The sequence below is a fragment of the Lepeophtheirus salmonis genome, chromosome 13, assembly GCF_016086655.4.
Source record: "Lepeophtheirus salmonis chromosome 13, UVic_Lsal_1.4, whole genome shotgun sequence".
In the NCBI taxonomy this organism is placed as follows: Eukaryota; Metazoa; Arthropoda; class Copepoda; order Siphonostomatoida; family Caligidae; genus Lepeophtheirus; species Lepeophtheirus salmonis.
The window spans coordinates 9,529,915-9,551,406 of record NC_052143.2 but is presented as its reverse complement, the minus strand read 5'-3'; the positions used below and the strand labels follow the sequence as shown (position 1 = coordinate 9,551,406).

At 28.8% G+C, this 21,492-nt stretch overlaps 1 long non-coding RNA gene across 1 annotated transcript; it reads right to left on the bottom strand.

The window, feature by feature from the left end:
* Positions 1–7,073: 7,073 nt before the first annotated feature.
* LOC121127908 (uncharacterized) lies at positions 7,074–10,358 on the bottom strand. Its single transcript, XR_011783437.1, has 2 exons — positions 8,187–10,358; positions 7,074–7,719 (listed from the first exon to the last, which is right to left on the bottom strand). It is a non-coding gene; the product is annotated as an uncharacterized lncRNA (long non-coding RNA).
* Between the last annotated feature and the right edge of the window lie 11,134 nt (positions 10,359–21,492).

Below are 21,492 nucleotides of genomic sequence, written 5' to 3'. Positions count from 1 at the left end.
GGATTTTTGACTTTTTTTTTTGCAAAAAATTTAATATCTGAAATTTTTGCAAAAAAATCCAAAAACCAAGACCCCCTACCCCCCAAAAAAAAATGCAGATGCACCTACATACATTTAAAAAAAGGTAAATGTTGCTAAAATTGTCTAAATTATCATGTGTGTAAATCAAAAGAATAATAGTATTCAAAGTAATTTGTCAACTTTAATACTGATAGACGACATATCTAATAAAAAAAATCTATATAAAAACAATAGTGCTCCATGATTGCTAATTCGTTTGAATTTTTAAAATAGAAAGAACATTATTTGTAAATGCACTTGTATCTTGCTGTTTACCAATACTTAGTTTTTTTAAATGTATGTTTCGAGGATTTCCACATTTTTGAAATCCCTAATTACTCAAACGTATTGGCAAGCAAAGAGTACAATAGTTTTTAGTGATCTTTTTCAGCGTATATATATAAGTCCTTAATTAAAGTTGCCAACTTATACTTTTCTTTTTAATTTAGACTCACGAGGATCGAGTCAATTTTCACATTCATTTGTTTATCAATATACATATTAGGTTGTAAGAAAAGTAATTTTGTATTTTTCACTTTATGAGAAGTGTTCCAGTCATACAATTTAAACCAACTAATTTTCAGAGGCCTCTATTGATACCAAATTTGTACCCCCAAGCATGTTGGCCATAGACAAGTAATAGGTTCTTGATGGCAGGTCCGGACTGTAGAGTGGATGTATAAGAACTTCCCATCTGAGCTCCTGGAGTTTCTGTTGCGTGATCAAAGATGTGTGCGGCCTGGGGTTGTTTTCATGAAATACAATTCCCCTTCTATTCGAGTTTCTTTTTGTATCCAGCCTTGTGCAAATGGTCCAAAACAACGGTTTTATGATCAACGTCCAGCTCTTGGGGGATGCTACAAATGCTAACATTCCGTTCTATATGTATATTTTCCATCATTTTATCCACATTTTTTACAACAGGTCTGTCAGTGGAGGGAACATCATTCAACTACACGAAAATTTTCTTGGCCGCTTTAGACGCCTTTTTTCCTTTCGGGTAGTAAAAATGTTAAATATGGCGTATTTTCCTACATTGAGACCTCCATACTCGACGCTCGATAACTCATGACTGAGTTGTTCAAGCGCAATACTGTCAAAAAGCGTTTGCAGTATACGCTCACACCCCTTTCCAACGCTAAATCCAATGTGACCAATAATGAGCAAGATATCCTTTGTTTAAAAAAAGGGGCGGGAATTACAAAATTAATTTTTCTCCAACCTATTATACTCGTATGCATTATTCTGAAAGTTGACCTGTTAAACTATTATGAAGTAATATTTAGTAGTGATAAAAATAATAATCTATGGCCTTTCAAACTCTAACTCTACGAAGTTGCTCCCCCCTCAAAACGACATATGAATCGTTGCACCTCCTTCTCTCGTAATAACGAAATTTATATATTTTTAAGAAAGAAAAAATACAACAGATGTGGTGATCGCAATACAAAGAATCCCCCTCCTTCAAGTATTACTCCACGCCCCTTGGGAAGGCGTGCCACCCTATTTAAAAAAAAAAAAAAACTTAGTGTAATATCTAAGGATTATGTCACAATTGATTTTATGATATTGTATAACTAGAAATGTATAAAATATACCCTAGAAAGCAGGAGTAACTCTTTGTAGCTGCAATCTGAACATGATTTTTATTTTCTAAAGATGTTTCCATTATAATATAATGATCTTGAGAAGGGAACCTCTAAATATAAATTAATAAATAACTCATGCGTGTGTCTTTGAAAGATGTAGAGTAACAATGAAGATTCTTTTTCGAACAGGAGTAGAATAAAGGATATTCTTGGGAGTAATAGTTTCATTCTATATTATGTCCATTGTCCAAGATATAAAAAGAGTTGGATTTGTGCTTTTTTCGTTCCTCTAATGGCTGCTTGCTATATTCAGATACATATTCCCACCTATACTACATATCTACAAGGGGTCAACTAAATTTACATTGTTAATATCAATTATAAATATTCTTTGTTATCGATAAAATAGCTCCGTTGAAACCCAAGCGTTTGTCTTAATTTTTCCGACGCCATAAATATGTTTGTCATTGTCGATCAACAACTACTTTGTTTATAGACAAAGTGGGCTAATTTTGTCTCCTTGATATAATTACTTCTAAAAAGAAAACTAAAATAGTCACAATATATTGTCTATCAAAACAAAAGCAAGCTAGAATTATTTTGTATCAAAATTGAGTTGTGAGTACATTTGTATTCTTGGGCAAATTATCGTCAATTTATATCTGTAAATTATTCTTGTTAACCCTGTGAGTTTGCCGCAAATTGCTCTTAAAGTAGCCAAAATGATCTTCACAATCAATAGAAATACAAGGTTGGAACATAATGTCATCGGACTTGCTAGAATTTTTAATTTCATGTTGACATATTTGATTTGAATGCGGCTATATCCAGGGGTGGGCTAAAGTAACGCCCACCCAAATAAATGATTTTTGTAGTTTACTTGATTATTTTTTCCCAAATTTTTTACCTAAAATTTAATTTTAGGTAAATAGCTATGGATTTTTGAAAAAAAATTAATTTTTTGTGAATAGCTGTAGATTTTGGATTTTTTTCACAAAAATTTAATATATGAATTTTTTTTTCAAAAAATTTCAAATTTAGTTTTTGAAAAAAATTAACTTTTTGTTAATAGATATGAATTTGAGTAATTTTTCAAATTTTTTGGAAAATGCAAAATTCCGTCTCATAAATCAAAATAAATTTCTTAACTATAGCCAAAATTCTGGAGTATGTTAAATCATTACCCAAATTTGAATAAAAATAATATAATTGAGTCAAATATATCTAAAAAATATTGGAAGTAAAAAAATTATAACTGGGATTGTCTCCTTTTCTTGATAATTGTTCAAGATTGCTTATATGTTGACGTACAACACATATATTTTTTCGGTTTATATCAGAAGTCTGTGTAACTCGATATCAAAGGAATAATGATCTGAATAACAGGATATAGGATTATTTTATAAAGGTCCGAGGTTGAAAGATACAATGATAATTTTCTTACATCCTGTAGACATTATTCATATCCCCACTTCATGAGTTTAAAGGGATCGAAATAATATAACTTACAGTAAGTAGTTACATTTAATTGAGCTAGGACTTAAGTAAAGCCGCATATATTTACGCACGGAGGTGAATGGATTTGGAATTAGAATAAGTATTATTCTAATAATACGAAATATTACCCCATTAATAATGTAATTAATTCATTGGGATGAACAATTTTCTTATATTTGCTGCCGAAATAGAAGCAATTGAAAATACCAATCAGCCTGTATCAATGTTCTACTTCCATATTCATGAGCTGAAATGGATGAAAATCATTTTATTTATCGGTAGAGTCACATGTCGGTGTGGAACAGAGAGAATATGTACATTTATCTATGATTTGGAGTTGCAAATTTCAAAATAGCTAAAGAGCCGGTCCCAGGATTTCTAGAGTCTACTCTAGAAATTAAATTTATATTCTCAGTCCCTAAAATAATAAATAAACTTTTGCAATTTCATTAAAATTACACAAATCTAAAAAAAAAAATTATTAATTTATAGTTTGGAATAATATTTTGTGATCTTGGTTCTAAATTCAACCATTTGAATTATGTGACTCCAAATCCATTTGACTCATTCTGCAAATACCATTGACTCTATCAACTTTATTAATCATTCGCATTAGTATCCAAAGATCAATCGAAGAATGATATTCCATATTAATTAATTACTTGATTAAAACTTACTGCGTACAGGAACTGATGGGATACTTTATTATAGTACTTATCACGGGTGTGGTATCAGGTAAAGCTAGAAACAAAGTAGCCAAACAAAAACCACGTGATCAATATTTGTATAAAAAGTGCGTCGTATCGACTCATTTTTTGTCCGCAAGGAGTATTGAATATTAGTACGCAAACCTTCATGAATAATCCCTTTTAAAGGGATTAACAAGGTAAATTTTACAAAGCGAAAAAAGTTAAATACCCCTCAGAAAAATGACACACAATTATAAAGTGACGTCATCTGTGGTATCATAAAAAGCGACATCTTGCATGGCGCAAAAATATATCAGTAAATTTATGAATCTTTTCAAGCTAATAGGCCCGTTTCACTACTTTGTTTTATAGAATTAGTGTCAAGTAGAATCCCCGTCTAGCAAAATTGGCGTAAGGAATTTTCCTGCCATTATTTAATAGAAATAATAATGTTTTAAAAAACTTGTTAGCTGACATTTCTAGATCTAAGTTTCAATAATAATAATTTTGTTACATTTGATACTAAGTTAAAGTAAAAAGATACTAATATATTGCCTTGTTCTTTGCTACACTTGGCCTCATATGATTTCAGAAGGCATTTCTTTATGAAAATGACTCCTAATAAATTTTCTTTGCAATTTTTTTTACATAAACTTTTTGCTTATTTTATTAAGGTTATTTTTACTTGTATTGGAACAAAAAAAAAAAGATACCTTAATGTACACCTTTCCTTTTTTAAGAAATCTATTGTGAGATAACAATCTACTTAATTTAATCTTTTAATAGAGATAGTCCAAATTTATTCCATAGGATCATGTAATAATTTATTACAAAATCTACAATGGCTATCTTTAATTTCTTACAATTTTTTAGCTTTAGATAATCATAAAGCCTCTAAACTTTTTCCCATCACTTTCCAATGTTGAATAACCCTTTTCATACTATCAATTTCAATTTTTGAAACACGCATAACTATAGTTAGATAGCTTAAAAAAATCAAAAATAACTCAATCCAGGAATAGGTTTTTACAATGTACATATATTAAGTGTACAATTTCGTTGACACAAAAAAGAATTATATTTCTTGGATAAATACTGCATTTTTTCGAAGCAGGAAATTGAATTTTGTTCTCATGCCTCCTCAAAAAATGACGTCACGTGTTTTTTGGATTTTGTGTTTATGTATAGGTAGATGCCACATCCTATAACCAACCACATCTGTTCACGTTTATTTTACTAATTGTATTACAACGCAACCTTTCAAAAGGTTATATCTCAAATATAAATTAATAAATATATTATTGTATTTAATATAAATATCTAAGATAAAGTGGGTAGTGACAATTTTAATTTATGATTTAAAAAAAATTACTTCCTAATAATATAACATCACAGTTTCGATTGAAGGTTTTTTATAGATGACGTCATGGCGTCTCTTCAATATTTCATATTTTGTTTATTAGTGTTTGTGGACACGACTTTGCATGTCCAATAATGTTTATGTCAGTCGATCGATTTAAAAAAAAAAAAAATTGCTATTTAGTTTACTGGTTTCATACCCATATTTTACCAGAGATTTCCGAAAGTTGACGAAAATTAACTTTTTTAAAGGCGAATTTAAAAAAAAATCGAATTCAAATGTATTAAAATTATTTAAACTCGATTTTTTTACATAGAGTTGTAGCTGACAAAAGAAAGTATCCGTAGCCATATTTAAATTAGTTATTAATGTCACTTATACAACTAAATTTGTGATTTAGAAAACACCATTTTGCAAGTCCAATAATAGGTATATCAGTCAATCAATTTTTCGATAAATTTTACTACTTCATAGACAAAAGTTTACCTAATCATGTCTGTATTTTACCAAAGACGTCTGGAAGTTTACCAAAAATAACTTTTTGTAAAAAATAAATTTTAAATGTATTAGAGCTATGAAAATAAAGAAAAAATTACATAGAATTGTAAATCGCTTCATAAAAAATAGTTTGCTTAAAATAGAAAGAAAACAATTAAAGTTCGCGGAGTAATTAGACATAAAAAAGGTGTATATGTTAATTTTTTTTTAGGAAAAATAAGAAAAATCTCTAAAACTAGGTATGACACGTTTTGTTGTGGGTCCCTCTATGTTTATAACCTGATTCCTATAGTATGCCGAGCATTTAAGTGACATTTTATTCAACTCTACTCCCCAGTGTTGAAAGGCTCAGCAAAATACTTTTACCTATATGTTCACCATTGTACATAATATTACTAATAAGGGTTAACTGATAGCAAAATAATACTCGCATATAGGGGTAAAATGCTGTGAAAACATACAAGTTCATAGCTGCCATATTGCTTCTCTCTATATGCAACGAAATGTTTACTGGGTACTCATTGAAAAACTGCTTGTTTGGTGTAATAATTGAATACATATTCCTTTAAAATGATAGGAAGTTTCCCTTCCTACCTCAAACTACTTTCACTTGACCAATATTATAATTAATAAAGGCGACAGTTGATAATTGACTCCGTCTGATTCTTATTTTATTTCAATTTTTAGAATAAAAAGAATTGGACAATACATATTGTATCAATTGTTTTAAAATAACTGTATATTATTTCAAATTTACATCTTGTCATCATTTAAAGCTCTATTTATACGTCGTGTTTAACTTTTTGTGACAACTGTATGGACATACTTTGATATTATTATAAGCTACTTATATTCCTTTAATTTCTAAATATATTTTGTTCAATCAACTATTTACACTACAAATTTGTTAGAAAAAGGAAAATTTTGGAAGAATATTAGTCACTGACATAATGTATTGCATATTTTCCCTGAAATTTAATTTGGTTTCACGAAACCTCTTATTTTTTTAGAAAGGGAAATAATATCTTTTTTTAATGTTCCTTTAATTGGGTAGATGGAGTTAGTTTCACAGATTAAGTATAAGTAAACATTATAGTTTTACATTTACTCCATCTGAGCTAGGAATCTTGGGTGAAGTCCATATTCGGAAAGTGCATTTCCTTCTCTCGGAACTACTGGGCCGCAAACCTAAGCACACTAAGTAAGGAATATCTCATTTTGACATAGATAATGTACTTAGAATAGTTCCCAATATTATAACGGGACACGTTCATAGATGTAAACGTGCTGTTGTTATTTATCCTTTACTGATATAAATGGGGATTTCCTGTGAAGTTCTAACCCGATGAATATATCTCAAGTTTGAATAAATCTACACAGTTTCACATAAATTTTCTCTTTATTAAACAATTTATAAGCATTTTCACTAAACTAAATGAGACAAAAAAGACATAAATAACCAATAATTTAGTTTGATCAAATATCTCAACATCAAATAGAATGAAGAGATATTTTGACCAATAGGAACTTTAAATGAGTATTTTTTTTTTTGCAGTCTGTACATCTATTTATAATCCTGTAAAATAAAAATCTTTACAGAGAGTTCACGGAGCCTTTCTTTTAAATTATTGATGCAATTTTGCCGAATGACTTCCTTCTCCTTGTTCCGATTAATCAAATTTGTTGTGAACTCATTATTCAAGCTCCAAGCACTTTGTTCCTCTGTCATGTCTCTACATGATCCATGCGAATAGCAGGAAGGGCTTCGAAAAGAGTAGCTGATCCTTTTAAACTCTGACTCAATTTGAAATACTTCTTTTTGTAAACGGAGAAGGACTTTGAAAAAAGTTTGATCCAGATTGCAGAGTGGGGTTTGTCGACGAAGTGGCTTCAATACGTTCTTGATCTGCCGAATTTCCTCTTTTATTTTACACAAATCATGTGAGTGACGTACCTTCTCCATGGAAAACTGAGGACTGGAGACGACAAAAAGAGCGTTAATCCGTTGGATATCATCCTCAAATTCCTTCGATAAACTCATGATTTAAAAGGATTAGTGACTTGTAACAATGAACTTTTTAAACTAAATATCTAACATGATTTCTTTTGTATCAATGATGTATGCTATTAAAATATTGGGGCTAATCAAATCATTTTAGTATCTTTATTAAGTAGCCAAAGTATTTAAGATTATTTGATTAGCTTTCAATTTCGAAACAACGGAGAGTTTAATCATTTCTGTATCTTAAGCTATAAAATCAGTTCATTTTTAAAGGAATAAATGATTAATTATTTAAAAGGATACAAAGTAATCAAAAATTTGTTTATGTTTTGAATTCAAGATCATTATGCTAAAATATATAACTTTTAGAGAGGCTCAATACCCCCTCCCCCCAATAATAAAAAGGGACTTGCAATGCCACTGTTTGACACCATCTAGAAGATTTGATGTATAATTTAAGATACTACATGAAATAAAGTTAAGATAATTACTTGGATCCGTAGGAAAAACTCCATATAAATTTTTAAAAAATTTATAAATAATAAATTGAATTTAGTAAGGATTGAGGAAGTTTATCAGCTATGTTGTTTTCATAAATGTTACATTGGAGGGACTATAAAATATTTATTAAATACCTTTAAATGCACATATCTTTCATAAAAAGTTTAGACCAACAATTTCACCAAATTAAAGAAAAAATGAGCTTGAGTAAATTTATTGAGTGATATATTAACTACCTAAGTCCATAATTATCTAAGTTCTAATTCATCAAAGCTTTCTTATTTGTAAACCGTGATGATAATCTAAGATGGAGTAGGTTATCATGGGATTGGCACACTGATTCATGGGCTGCCTGTCACATGAACGTGCACGGAAAACTGGCTTGGAGAAAATTGCTATAGAGGAAAATTGCCCGTATTTTGTTTAAACTTCATCATGAATAATAACACATTATAAATAATTACTTTCAAATGTGAGTAATATTATTATTGAAATATAGAAGGAGGAGGGGGGTTATAAATAGCTTTGGGCCTCTTAAATATGGTTGAATACTTTCCAACCTCGGATTTCCCAGGAGTAGTGTGAGATTGTTAAATACCACCACCACCAATTCCTCAAATATATCCAAGGAATCCTTCTAATACCAAGCTATAGTTTAAGGCCTTAGGTTGGGTGTGGAAGTCTAGAAGATTGGATAGATTTCAATAAATTGTATTGCAATAATATTACTCACAGTTGAAGGTACTCCCTTGGGGGATGGAACCAAGAAATATGATTAGATATTTGTCATAAATAATATTAACCGAATTTATAATGTGTAATTATTCATCTTTAAGTTTGAACAAAATAAAGGCAATTTTCTCACTCGCAATTTTCCTGAATAGCAATCTTTCACGGGTAATTTTTCCCGGGCCAGTTTTTCTATTAACATGAATATAGTATACGAGTAGGTATAAAATTATGTTGTTCCAATTTTTTCTTTAATAAAATGGTCTCGAATTACTCAATACTTAATATATCCATCTATTTGTGGCTTTCTAAGTATCGCTACATTTGATTAATTAACTCTTAGATTGAAATTAGATCCATCTACGTCAATCAGAAGGATGTTATCCTTTTTATAAGTCAATAAATGATTTAATAAATTATAGTAAATTTGCATTAAATTAGTCAATGTATATATACCTTAATTATTATTAATTAATCAATAATAATCTATCAATCAGGTATAAATTACTGTCAAAATTAGCTAAATCGTGAATAACCAATTAATCAATAAATAAAACTTCTGAGATCATAGCTTAAGAAAAAATGGAACTTACGGATTAAAAAATCACTATATTATTAAAGTTTATTATTTTTTTGACGCCAAAGGAATTTATTTGACGTGAAAAGGATTAGGGTTCCATTTAAAACAGAAAATTTGGTTCTAAAAGATCTATTTTAACATCAATATCGATTTGAATCTTTTTTTTTTTTTTTTTTTCACGGGTAACTTAATCGAGGTGTATTACTAAAAAGTTAAGAATCCTTTGATAATAATTTGATAATATTGTATAAAAACGGAAATAAATAAATTCAAATATAAATAGGTAAACAATAAATTTTTTATATTATTGATTATTTTCGCAATAAAATAGAAAAAAAATCAGTATTGTAGGCCAACCAGAACAAAATATTCATTTGTAAATTAACTCCTATTATTTATGTTTCAAATTTTAAATCAACCGTTTTTGAATGTGGACTGTAATTTAAAAAAAATTAATTTTAATTATTTTTTATAAATTCGTGAAATGGGTTAAATCAATTTTTGAGGGTGGTGTAAAAAAGAACCATTGGTCTCCCTAATCAATAAGGACCTAGGGATTTTCTGAAAAAATAGAAAAATATGTAATAAAGATAATTTAAAAAAAAAAAAAAGATTTAAATCTTTTTTTTTTTTGTATTATTAAAAAATCTAAGATAAAAAACAAAAATCAAACTTAAACCTAAATTATACTAATTCTCCCTAAAACCTAATTGTAAATTCTCATATCGTGTAGTGGTCATATCGCCCCCCCGTTGCGTGGACCATGAACAACGCATTATTTTTTCTGATGTATTAAAATTTTGTTAATAGAAAATGAAATTTTTTTACTATTTATTGAAGATATAAAAAATGTGACAACCTGCCTGGGGGCCCCAATCATGCATATTATGCTTTTAAGTAGAGATGAGGAGAGTAAGTGCCCATATTCAAGTTAACAAATTTGGTTTGGATATTGGAATACAACATAGTTGAGAAACAAACTAATATAGACTATTTTGAAGCACTTTATTTTTTATCATAGAAAAAAGAATCTTATATAAAAAATGTGGATGATCCACAAATTATTTCCAAAAACAAACCATAAACGAAAAATATCTCTTTTTTTTCTTCAACAAAAATATACGAACTCGACTCTACAATGAGTAAATAGTTTTAAAGAATTAAAGATTCAATGGATCAAAACAACCAACGTATTTTCTTTATCAAAGAATTAAAGATTCAATGGATCAAATAAACCAGCGTATTTTCTTTATCAAACTGAAGATATGAGTATTAATAATTAATTAGTCTATGAACTTTTAGTTACTTTCTTTTATTCTAAAATAAAAAAATATAATTTAATTTTACATATTTATATATATAATATAAAAAGAAGTTTTAAAGCTCAAACGAAGTTTCTTAAATTAACTATTGAAATAATATGTGAAACAATTTTTTCTTTAAATTAACATCCCATGAAATTGAGTGGATGAATAAAAAATGTCAGTTTCTAAAACTCATTTGAGCTTCAAAATATGACAACTCCATATTTAATAACATTTAAAAAAAAGAAGGAGTTGTTCATTAAAAAAATTATCGTTTTCTTAACACAAATTTGTGTTAACTGATGATAAATGTTATTTTGAAGTGATTTATCCTTTACAAAATGTCCTTTAGGTTTAAATATATATATTTATAGAACAATGTTCCAAATTTCCTGAAAAGAGACACGGTAGATTTTTTGCACAATTAACACACTGTATCCTCCGTTGTATCTATAATCTTTAAGAACGAATTAGGTCGTGAAAAAAGTAAGACGTTAAGAAAATACAGTCTCACAAACGTCCACTTTGCTCATCTAGGCCTTACTACCACATCAAATCCATCTCTGCATGAGCCAACCACAATAAGCAAGAAGAAAAAAATACTCGGAGGAGGTGGCGAATTTGGAAATGAAATATGTGTCAATATGGGAGGAGCATGTCTTCTAATGCCTTCCTATTGGATAGGATTCCACCTTCCTGCCTTATTTTCATAATCTCATGCCTAGAGCTTTGACAAAAAATGGGTGGGGGTTTATGAGGATAATGCATGCTATTAATGGGAGGTTCATCCTATACAATGACCTACTTTTGCTAATTACCTACAATCCTACTTAATATGGAGAAAAGTCATTGACCTCATCAAATAAATAAGGATTTAATAGGTTTAAAATATACAAAATTGTTATTTTTATTAAATACTTGGATTTTGATGCATGTAAAGTCCCGATATCCTACAAAATAAGGCTTTAAAAATGAATACATTTTCTTCAAAATATTGATTTGATCTCAAAAACTCATTAAACTATAGAAATAATATTAGGATTTTTTACACTTCAGACAAACGGCTGTCTGAAAAACGGATTTATTTATTCCTTAACTGTGAATTGTAATAATTAATCTAACATGAATTCATTTGAAATCATTACATATGTAATATTAGGATCTATTTTGAAATAAAAATCGTTTCTGTAGCTTAAAGCTCATAAATATAAAATTAATATGGAAAGTAAAAAAAATCCACTTTTATATTTATAATTAAACAAAGTCGAAAATAGCTTTGAGAAAAAATCAAAATTATTCCTTTATAAAAAATTGAAATAGCGGCAAATTCAGTAAATCAGTAGTTTAGGAGAAGGGAAAAGCCTCTAGGGTGACGTGTTTATTTTTCAAACTTTTGATTTCTACGTTGATAACTTTTAATCAAAAGAAAACACTCACATTGTTCATTGATCACATCTCCACATATTTTGAGATTGTCACAGGTTGTAAGATGTTTAGATTATTAAGATCCTTAAGATAGTTGAATATGATTTGAGAATTATGTTATGCAGGGGGTTCGCATTATGCGGTTTCAAATTATGTGTTTGGAATTATTCTATCTCCCCGTATAATAAAATATATTCTCCTCATAACACAGTTTGGTATATTATCATAATTAATTATAAACAACTTTATATTTAGTTAAAAAAGATTTTTTTTTAGTTGTTGATGAGTTCGTTCATACTCACCCTATATATATTCATATTATAAAATTATACGATTTTGCATAAGGGGATAATGTCCTCTCAGTTTTTGATTTGATACCTAGACTTAAAACTTTTGATTATTGCTTAAAATAAAAACTTGGAACTTAAAAGGTTTTTGAATAAATATTTGGATAAGTTCCGATCATTTAAATGTTACAGTATTGAAATAAGCGGATAAAAATCTAGTAAATATCCGATTAGGATAAAATTTTACAACCCTTTCACAAGTATCTTGTCTGGCATACATTATTTTAAATATGTAATTTATGATTAATAAAAAATTAAAATATTTTATTTACCCAAGGATGTCTAGTGGGGGAGGATGGAGAGTCTGTAGACCCCCACCCCAAAACTGAAAGAATTTTTGTTTCTGACTAAGAAAAAATCATTGCTCTGAAACAAAAAAATAATAAGAAAACCGGGGTTAAACATATTTTGAAGGGAATAATTTTGATCTTTCTTTTTCTGAGAGCTACTTTCGGTTTTGTTTAAGGGGAAAATGTTATTCGATCAAATTATACCTCGGAGAAAAACTTTAATTTTTTCAAAGAACCAAGTTAAACATAATAATCCTTCAGTAACCATATTTAAAATTAAAATAAAGTGGACTTGGAAAAATAATTCCTCCTATTTTACGTGAATAGTACTGGAAAAGTCCTCGTACTGCGTATTTCATGTAACACGGATTTAACACGGATATAACACGGATTTTTCTCGTTCCCGAAAACTGCGATGAGGAGAAACATCCTGTACATAACCACTTATTTTTGAGAAATCTTTATTCTTCCACTTAAATGACTTAACCAACAGATACTCGAAAACAAATGCAGATGAAAAATTTATTTGGGTTCTGTTTTTAAGCACTAATAAACGCATAATTAGAGATATATCCAAAGTTGATGTCATAAGAAGTCGAGGGTTTGTAAGAAAAATAAAGTTATAAAATTTAGATTTTTTAATTTTTTTTAAATGTTCAAAAATATTAAAAATGGCTATAAAGGTCAAAATATATGACTTGAAATAAATAGTAAAATCATATATGCTCTAATAACAAGGAGTGGGACATTCCTCCTTGTTTAGTTGTATTAGTTTGTTTATAAAACGATCAATAGCGTCTTGCGGAAAAATAATACAACACCCGAAATGATAATATTGTTTAATATACATATTTATTATTTGTGAATTCCTATTGAAAATTGTATTTTGGAGGCAAGAAAAATAAATTAAAAAGTAATGTAGGGCCCGCAAACTACATACTGTCAGACCACCTTGCAGATAATAGACTAAATTTAGCTTACACATGCCACATTGAATGACAATTTTATCAAAACTATTTTTTTTCTAAGGTTTTGAAATCTCACTCGTTGTTTTTTTTTTTGTCAACAGGAGTAAATTGCTACGAGAAGGAAATTAAAGAAATCATTTAAAAATATTTTACAACTAAAACAATCAACTAAATGTGATTTACTATGCACATTGTATACGACGTCTATAATTTTTGAGACAGACCAATAGAAAATTTACTTAAAAGAGATTTACAAATATCTTTTTCAATGTAAAGAAGTAACAGATCAACATAGAGCGATCTGTGGAGTGAAATGCCGCGATAAATTAAATTTTAGATCACCAAGAATTACGTCATTACAAATATATTTATTTGAATCATTTTTTCCTTCAAACAAGATACATTTTAATACACAGAACCTCTTTATTTAGAAAAGAAAATTTTTAAAGGTTTGAATATTAATATGTGCAGAGGTTTTAGTAATAAGGTGTACATTTCTAAAACCGTTGTTTACGTGTTTAATAATAATGATTAATACATATAAATACCCTTGTTAAAGTAGCAATTTATTTATACAGTTAATACTAATATTAATTCCGGTAGAGAGGGGAGTTTTGTCGAGGAAAATACAGTTATCCTATAAGAAAAGAAGAAAACTTTTGGTATTATAATTCTTGTTCATTCTTCGATGGATCGTCAGGATGATAACTTATATTTCTCTGAAAGAAATACTCCCGTTCACATTTGTTGTAATTATTTATATGCATGGTAAAATTGAACTATAATGGATCAATCCATAAGACATTTTCATGAGGAAATGGATTTGACGCAAATTTGATTTATGGTATTATTTAAACAAGACTAGCTCAACAATGAAATTTTGAATCTGCATTTGAATTCAACTCTGAGTCCACTTCAAGGATTTTTTTTTACTATAATTTTTTGGGTCAGGATAATATAATTTTTGATTTTTTTTCCAAATTTTTTAAATTTGAATTGTTTTTTCAAAAAATTCAATATTTCATTTTTGAAATTTATTTCCAATTTTTTTTTTTGTTAATAAGTGTAGATATGCAAAAATTAAATTTTTTGCAAAGAGCTGTTGATTTTTGAAATTGTTTTAAAAAAAAATAATATTTGAAATTTAATTTTATGTCAATAGTTGTCGATTTTAGAAATTTTTTTTTACAAAAAAGTCCAAAAAACAACCCCCTTCAAAAAAAAAAAAAAAAAAAATTTTTTTTTTAATGAAGAAATTAGGATTTTGATAAATCATATTTCGTAAACGAAAACAATGATTTGCAGTTATAATTGAAAAGCTAATACTTGAAACTTTTACCATTAAAAGACAAAACTTTAGAAAATAATTTGAAAAAAACGTGTAGAGTGGAAAATTTATATATTAAGGACTGGCCGTGGTGTTACTTATAAACATCTCAACTTCATTTAATTTTGTACATTTTTTTATTTTTATCTGGATCAAATCTTTTTGTACTTTATAAATTGTGTTCTATTTTTTATATAAATAACACCATTACTTCTGATCCATGAATTTTTTACTTTGCACTTTTAAAAAGAAGTTTATCTATAGATTGTAAAAATTTCAAAAAAAATCAAAAATCATCAACCTAGAAAAAATTAATGTAAAAAACAAAGGTCATGGGTTTGTTTTTCTTTTTTTTTTCAAAACAAAAATATGTAAAAAATACACATTTATATTTTTTTAGCTATTTAATTGCAACTGATTGAGTTGGATTGAGTTACAAATTCAAAATTTTATTTTTGAGCTTATCTTCTGTCAATAATCTCAAAAATCAAATTTGAGTCAAATCCTTGTATTTGTTAAAATGTATCATGGATTTACTCTGATATATATATTTTAAATATAATGATAATATTATCCCTCCTTTTACTAATACTAATTTCTAAGCATTTTCTGTCCCCCCCACCCTTAAAAAATAAAAAATGACACAAGCCTTGTTATCAAAGGTCAAGGGTCTTATGTCTTAAGCCAGTGGTAGTCCAATTCCTACTGATAATTTATTTCAATCCCTAAAATTACAACAATAATGTCATTCAAAATTAAAACCCTCATTAAAAACTTGTATTTATCTATTTTAGCATCATTGTTCTAATTAGTTAAGAGGATCTTATTTAATTTCCTTCGTGAAAAAGAGGAGTTTTTGTTAATAGAAATGGTATATAATTATATTGATAAATTACTACGATAATTTCCTACTAATATAATTTATTTTTATACTTTTTCGTAAAAAAATGTCATTTTTTCAAATGGGAAAATGTCTTCGGTTGGAGATTACGTTATAGGGAATCATTAAAAAAATAAGAGACAATATTTTTTTCAATTTATAGACTTTATTTATGTGGAATTTTTTCTATCAAATAATAAAATATCCATTTAAGGAGATCTGTTTAAGGTATGGATATAATATTTTTTTTTTTAAATGTTTATAGATTTGTTCAGGACTAAGATTTTTCTTTGTGGCGTATAAATTTACAGGACTTTTTTCATCATTAGAAACGAATTATTTTTTAATAACCTTATCAAATGTTAGTTTTTGGATAACGTATTTTTTTTTTTTTTTTTTTTTTTTTTTTTTTTAAAGACAAACAATTTCCGAATAAACAAGCTGTCTTTTCTACAAAGTGTAATTAATTTTACTTACTTACATCCAACCAATGCTCATTTTGTCAGCTATGAAGAATTTTTTTTTGCATGACAATTAAGAGATAAAAAAGCAACAAAATATATTTTTTTTAAGGTTAGACCGATTAAAACAAATCTACTATTTTTTTTTTTTTTTTTTTTTTTGAAGAAATAAAGATTGGCCTATATGAAACGAAGATAGTACGAAATTAACAATAACTTTTGAATAAACATTTCATATTTCTGACTGGCATATTCTTTTGGGGGGCTTACCCCTACCACACCCTCCCGTAGCGACATTCCTGCTCATGAAAATAAAATATGAATATAAGTGTTTCCGCTTATATAAGTGTTTAAAACTTGGTTTTAAAGCCTTGGTGGAATTTGAAAAAATTATAGGGGCTTTGTTCATATTTATTGGATTTAAAACTTTATAATTTGGAAGTGGTTATATATTTCTTAGACTCCTTAATCATCAATTTTTAATTATGTAGTTTTTCTTGTCAAGTAGTCTACATAGTTATTGAGTATATATTCTCAATTTTTTACTTATTATTTTAGATAATTTTTTAAATGTAAAAAAGCACGGAAATTTACGAAGAGAGGGGGAGGGGGCATCTCTACCAAAAGACGGTGGGGGCGTGTATCAATGTCAGAGGATAAAGAACAAAATTTGAATAGGAGGAGTTTAAAAAGTTTTTAGTTTCTTAATAAACAAATAATATATATTTACATCCGCCCAGGCGATATAGGTAATATTCGCGAGGATTATTAAAAGAAATACTCGCTTAATATGTACTTTCCCCCCCATATTAGTGAGAAGAAGATTAATTAGGTATAAGAAGACATTTCAGCAATTAAATGTCTCCGTCAGTATACAGTATATGCTCTCTTTAACAACCAACAATATATTTTTTAAATTAATTTTCACCTTAAACTAATCATACAATTGAATAATAACCAATCCTAAATGAAAGTCAAATAACGACTTGGACTTTACCTTGGAAAGAGGAGAAGGTCTAAATGACAGCATTTTCTTTTCTTTTTTGCAGATTGCGGAATTCATTTCAGATCTTTGACATCAGCTCGGATTTTGTGTTGCAGGGGATCTGTTACTGTGACGCACAAATATGCCCTAAACTAAGAAGTCTATGGGAAAGGGCATCCGCAGGGGGTAGGGAAGAGGGAATTTTCAAGGAATTTTGGTTTTTACTAGATTTTTTTAATTTTAATTTTTTGTAAATAACTGTTGAATTTGGTTATTTTTTTCTTTTTTTTTTTTTTTTTTGTAATAATAACTGTTGAATTTGGTTATTTTTTTTCAATTTTTTTTTTGTTTTGAAATTTTATGAAAAAATTTACAAGTTGAAATCTAATTTTTCAATTTTTTTTCCACGAAATTAAATTTTCTGTCAATAATTATGGATTTTGAAATTTTTTTTTTTTTTAAATTTAATATTTAAAATTTCATTTTTGAAATTTTCTTTTTAAAAACTCTGAAAAGCAGGTCAACGTTTTCTTTGTAGTGTGGCCTGGAGGAGAGTCTTGATATCATCATGGCACCCTTCAATTTCCTTCCTCACTGTCCTAACAAAGGAGCAGTCCAGGTTTAAGAGGTTTGCCATCTCAAAATAATCAATATCCGTTGTTAAACAACGGCCACACGCCATACATATTATTATATGTATATTTTCTTTTTCAAGGAACGATCGGGATTCGAAATCAAGCACATTGAAAATGTTGATATTTTCTTTAAAATAAGAAAGCAAGACCAAAAATTATACGCATTTTACCACATATTCAATTGATTAAATAATGATGTATGTAACTGAGTTTTTGATAGTTTAGAAAATTACTTTATATTCAATGAAAAAATTGAAATGACTGTCCATGCTTATAAACCGGAGAAAAAAAAATCTTCTTTATTGTGATTCAACAATGCCCAATACTCCTTTGAAGTATTCATACGATTGTGTATGTGTTCGATCATGAGGAAACGTGATATCCATCTTGAATATAGTTTTCTCATACCCAAGTGATCTTTCAATACAGAAACAATTAAGCCATGTGATATGCCTATGGCTTACAAAATCTCCGATCAGACAACAACATATCGCTAATTTTTTCAATTTTTTAGGGTGTAGCAAATTCAACTGGGATCCCGAACGTTCGGCATCTCTCGTGCTTATACGGCTATGCCGAAATTCACTTTTTTTACCAATTGAAATTGATGTTGAAGAGTCCCCATAGTAAGTATTGATCAAGCTTAGCCTTATTTTCAGCCGTGGTTTTTTGCCACAAAAAATAATGCTTGATGATCACAACCAAATTCACTTTTTTTTTACTATTTTCACCACAATTCACGCTGTGGCCTGCTATGAACGACTGACATACACAAACTAAATGACGCAGCTAGTTCAAAATGTTAAAGGAGTCAACTGATGGATGCTTGTTGACCAGAGTCGTGTTTCCATTCCAGTTAAGAGGCCTGAAGTTCAAAAAGTCACAGAGTTATTGATCCAACCTCGTATTCTGGTTATAAAGAGTCCTACTTTGATTATATTTCTTTTAAAAAATTGAAACGATTGTGAGAAAATTTCTTAAAAAATTGTATGAAATCCTATAGGCTCACAAAGACGTGGAGTAACACGATTTTCAGAGGGAAGGCAAAGTATAGATTTTGACAACCCTACACTACATATTTACAAAAAAATATTCCATTCTTTTTAGGGGAATTTCAGATCTTGTATTTGTTTAGAAAATAAATAACAGAACCCCGTTGAATATTTTTCTTTTTTAAAATAAATGTTCTAGAAAATAGAATTCAGTCTTTTCTCAACCATTTTTCAGCGACGACATTTACATATATTTTTCACGAACGGCCTTTTTTAATCTATGGTATTATACATATTTTTTTTGGAAAATAAAATTAATTTACTTTTTTTTATATGACCTTGTCATTAGAAAAAGTAAATCCTTTTTAAATAAATTAATACGGCCTTTTTTATCAAAGACACATTGAGACAATCCCTTTTTGAAATATGAATTCATATTTGAATTAGTTATTTTACTTCTCAATTAGGTACCCTTAAAAATATTCCTCGCTGGGAGAGGGGCATGAACCCTGAGGCTGTTCCTTACATTGGTCTGTCATATGGATGCGAGTATAAGCTTAGTTCCCATCTCTAATAACTGGACTATTGTAATTTTATACTAAATTGATTAGTACATACTTCCCTATACAAATTATTCACAAACAGTTTATTGTTAATTTTGTAATTAAGGATTATTTGAGTAATCGCACCGTACTAGGATATATTTTATACACCTCTATATGAGGGTCGTTTGAAAGGCCGTGCAAAGTCCGCGAGATTGTATTACTGGCACATATCGAGGCTATGTTTGGTTAGTCGCATCTCTTGGAACAATACACACCAAATTTTAGCCAGATCTGTTTATTTCGTTTGTTGGGCATTCGTTTTGAATCAAGGAATCGGCCGGAAAGATTATGGGGTCAGTCTTTTCCCTATCTGAAAAAGGGTAAAACTGTAATAGGTGCATATTATTCATCGTCATTGGACCGTTTTTAAAATCGACTTGCAAGTTAAATTGTCCATGATGCGCCATAAAAGGTCCTTTTCCATTACAACAATTTCCAGCTCACACCTCAACAGTTGTGGTCAAAAAAATTAAGGGAAGTAAGGGTCCTACTTGAGATGCCCACAGCACCAGCAATCTTACGGACCTTCACTCTTCTGTCATTCATCCCCATATCATGGATTTTATCAATAAATTATAGAGTAGTTACTTCAACAGGGCGTCCAGAACAGTCAGCATCGCTTGTGCACATATGACCTCTCAAAAAAATTTGAAACCACTTATTAACTGTTCTAACGCCCTCATAATACATATCAAGCTTCTTTTTAGTCTCCTGCGGCGTTTTGTCTTTCATAAAGTAATGTTTAATCAACACACAAAATTATTTTTCGTTCATATTTTTGAAAATCACTCTACTTCCTCGACTCAAACGAATGGCAAACATACAGAAATAGACCAATCTGGCTGAAAGTTGGTGTGCGTTCTTCCAAGAGATTCTACTAACTAAAACATAACCTCGATACGCACAAGTAGTGCCATCTCTCGGACTTTGCACCTACTTTTTAAACGCCACTCGTATTTATATTTATTTCCTTGATCTCAAAAGTGTTTGGGGCTCATTTAATAAAACGTATTGACTGCTATGATTCTCTCCCTCGAAACGTTCTTTAAATTATCTGGATTACCGTGTTAATTTTCGGGTTCTATTATTTATAGTTACTAACAAGAAATATTTTATGCATCATTGATAATTCAGGGCGTCCACAAGGGCTGTAGCCCCCTCCCAAATTAAGGAATGATTACTTTTTATTTGAAAATTTAATATTTGAAATTTTTCAACAAAAATTTTATATCTGAAATTTTTCAGTGAGCAAGTGTGGATATTTAATATGTTTGTCTAATTTTTTTTGTTTTAAGAATAGTTATGGATTTTCGAAAAATAAATCAAAAAAGTATAATTTTTTGTCGAATTCTGTGGATTTTTGATTTTTGTTTTGAAAAAATCAAATTTTTGGAAAAAAAAAAATTGAATTTTGTGTTCAAAAAAAGATTCAAAACCAAACACCCTTCCCCCCCATCCAAAAAAATCAATAAAAATAACAATGCATATGTATGTATTATCCTGCGGACGTTCCAGTGATTGTTGTCAGTGGATTTCCTGTTTCTCAAAGTTACAATAATTATTACGACATAAACATGAGTGGGTCTCAGTTTTTTTTAATGCAATTCAGTTATGTCTAATAAAAAAAAATCCAATGTTTTTTATTATTAAAAAAAACGATTTCCAAAATGTATTAAAATTTAATTGTAATTCTTATAATATTACAGCCTATCCTACAAGGGTCCAGTTAATATTTTTAAACTTGGAGGGGTAATTCAATGGTGTCACT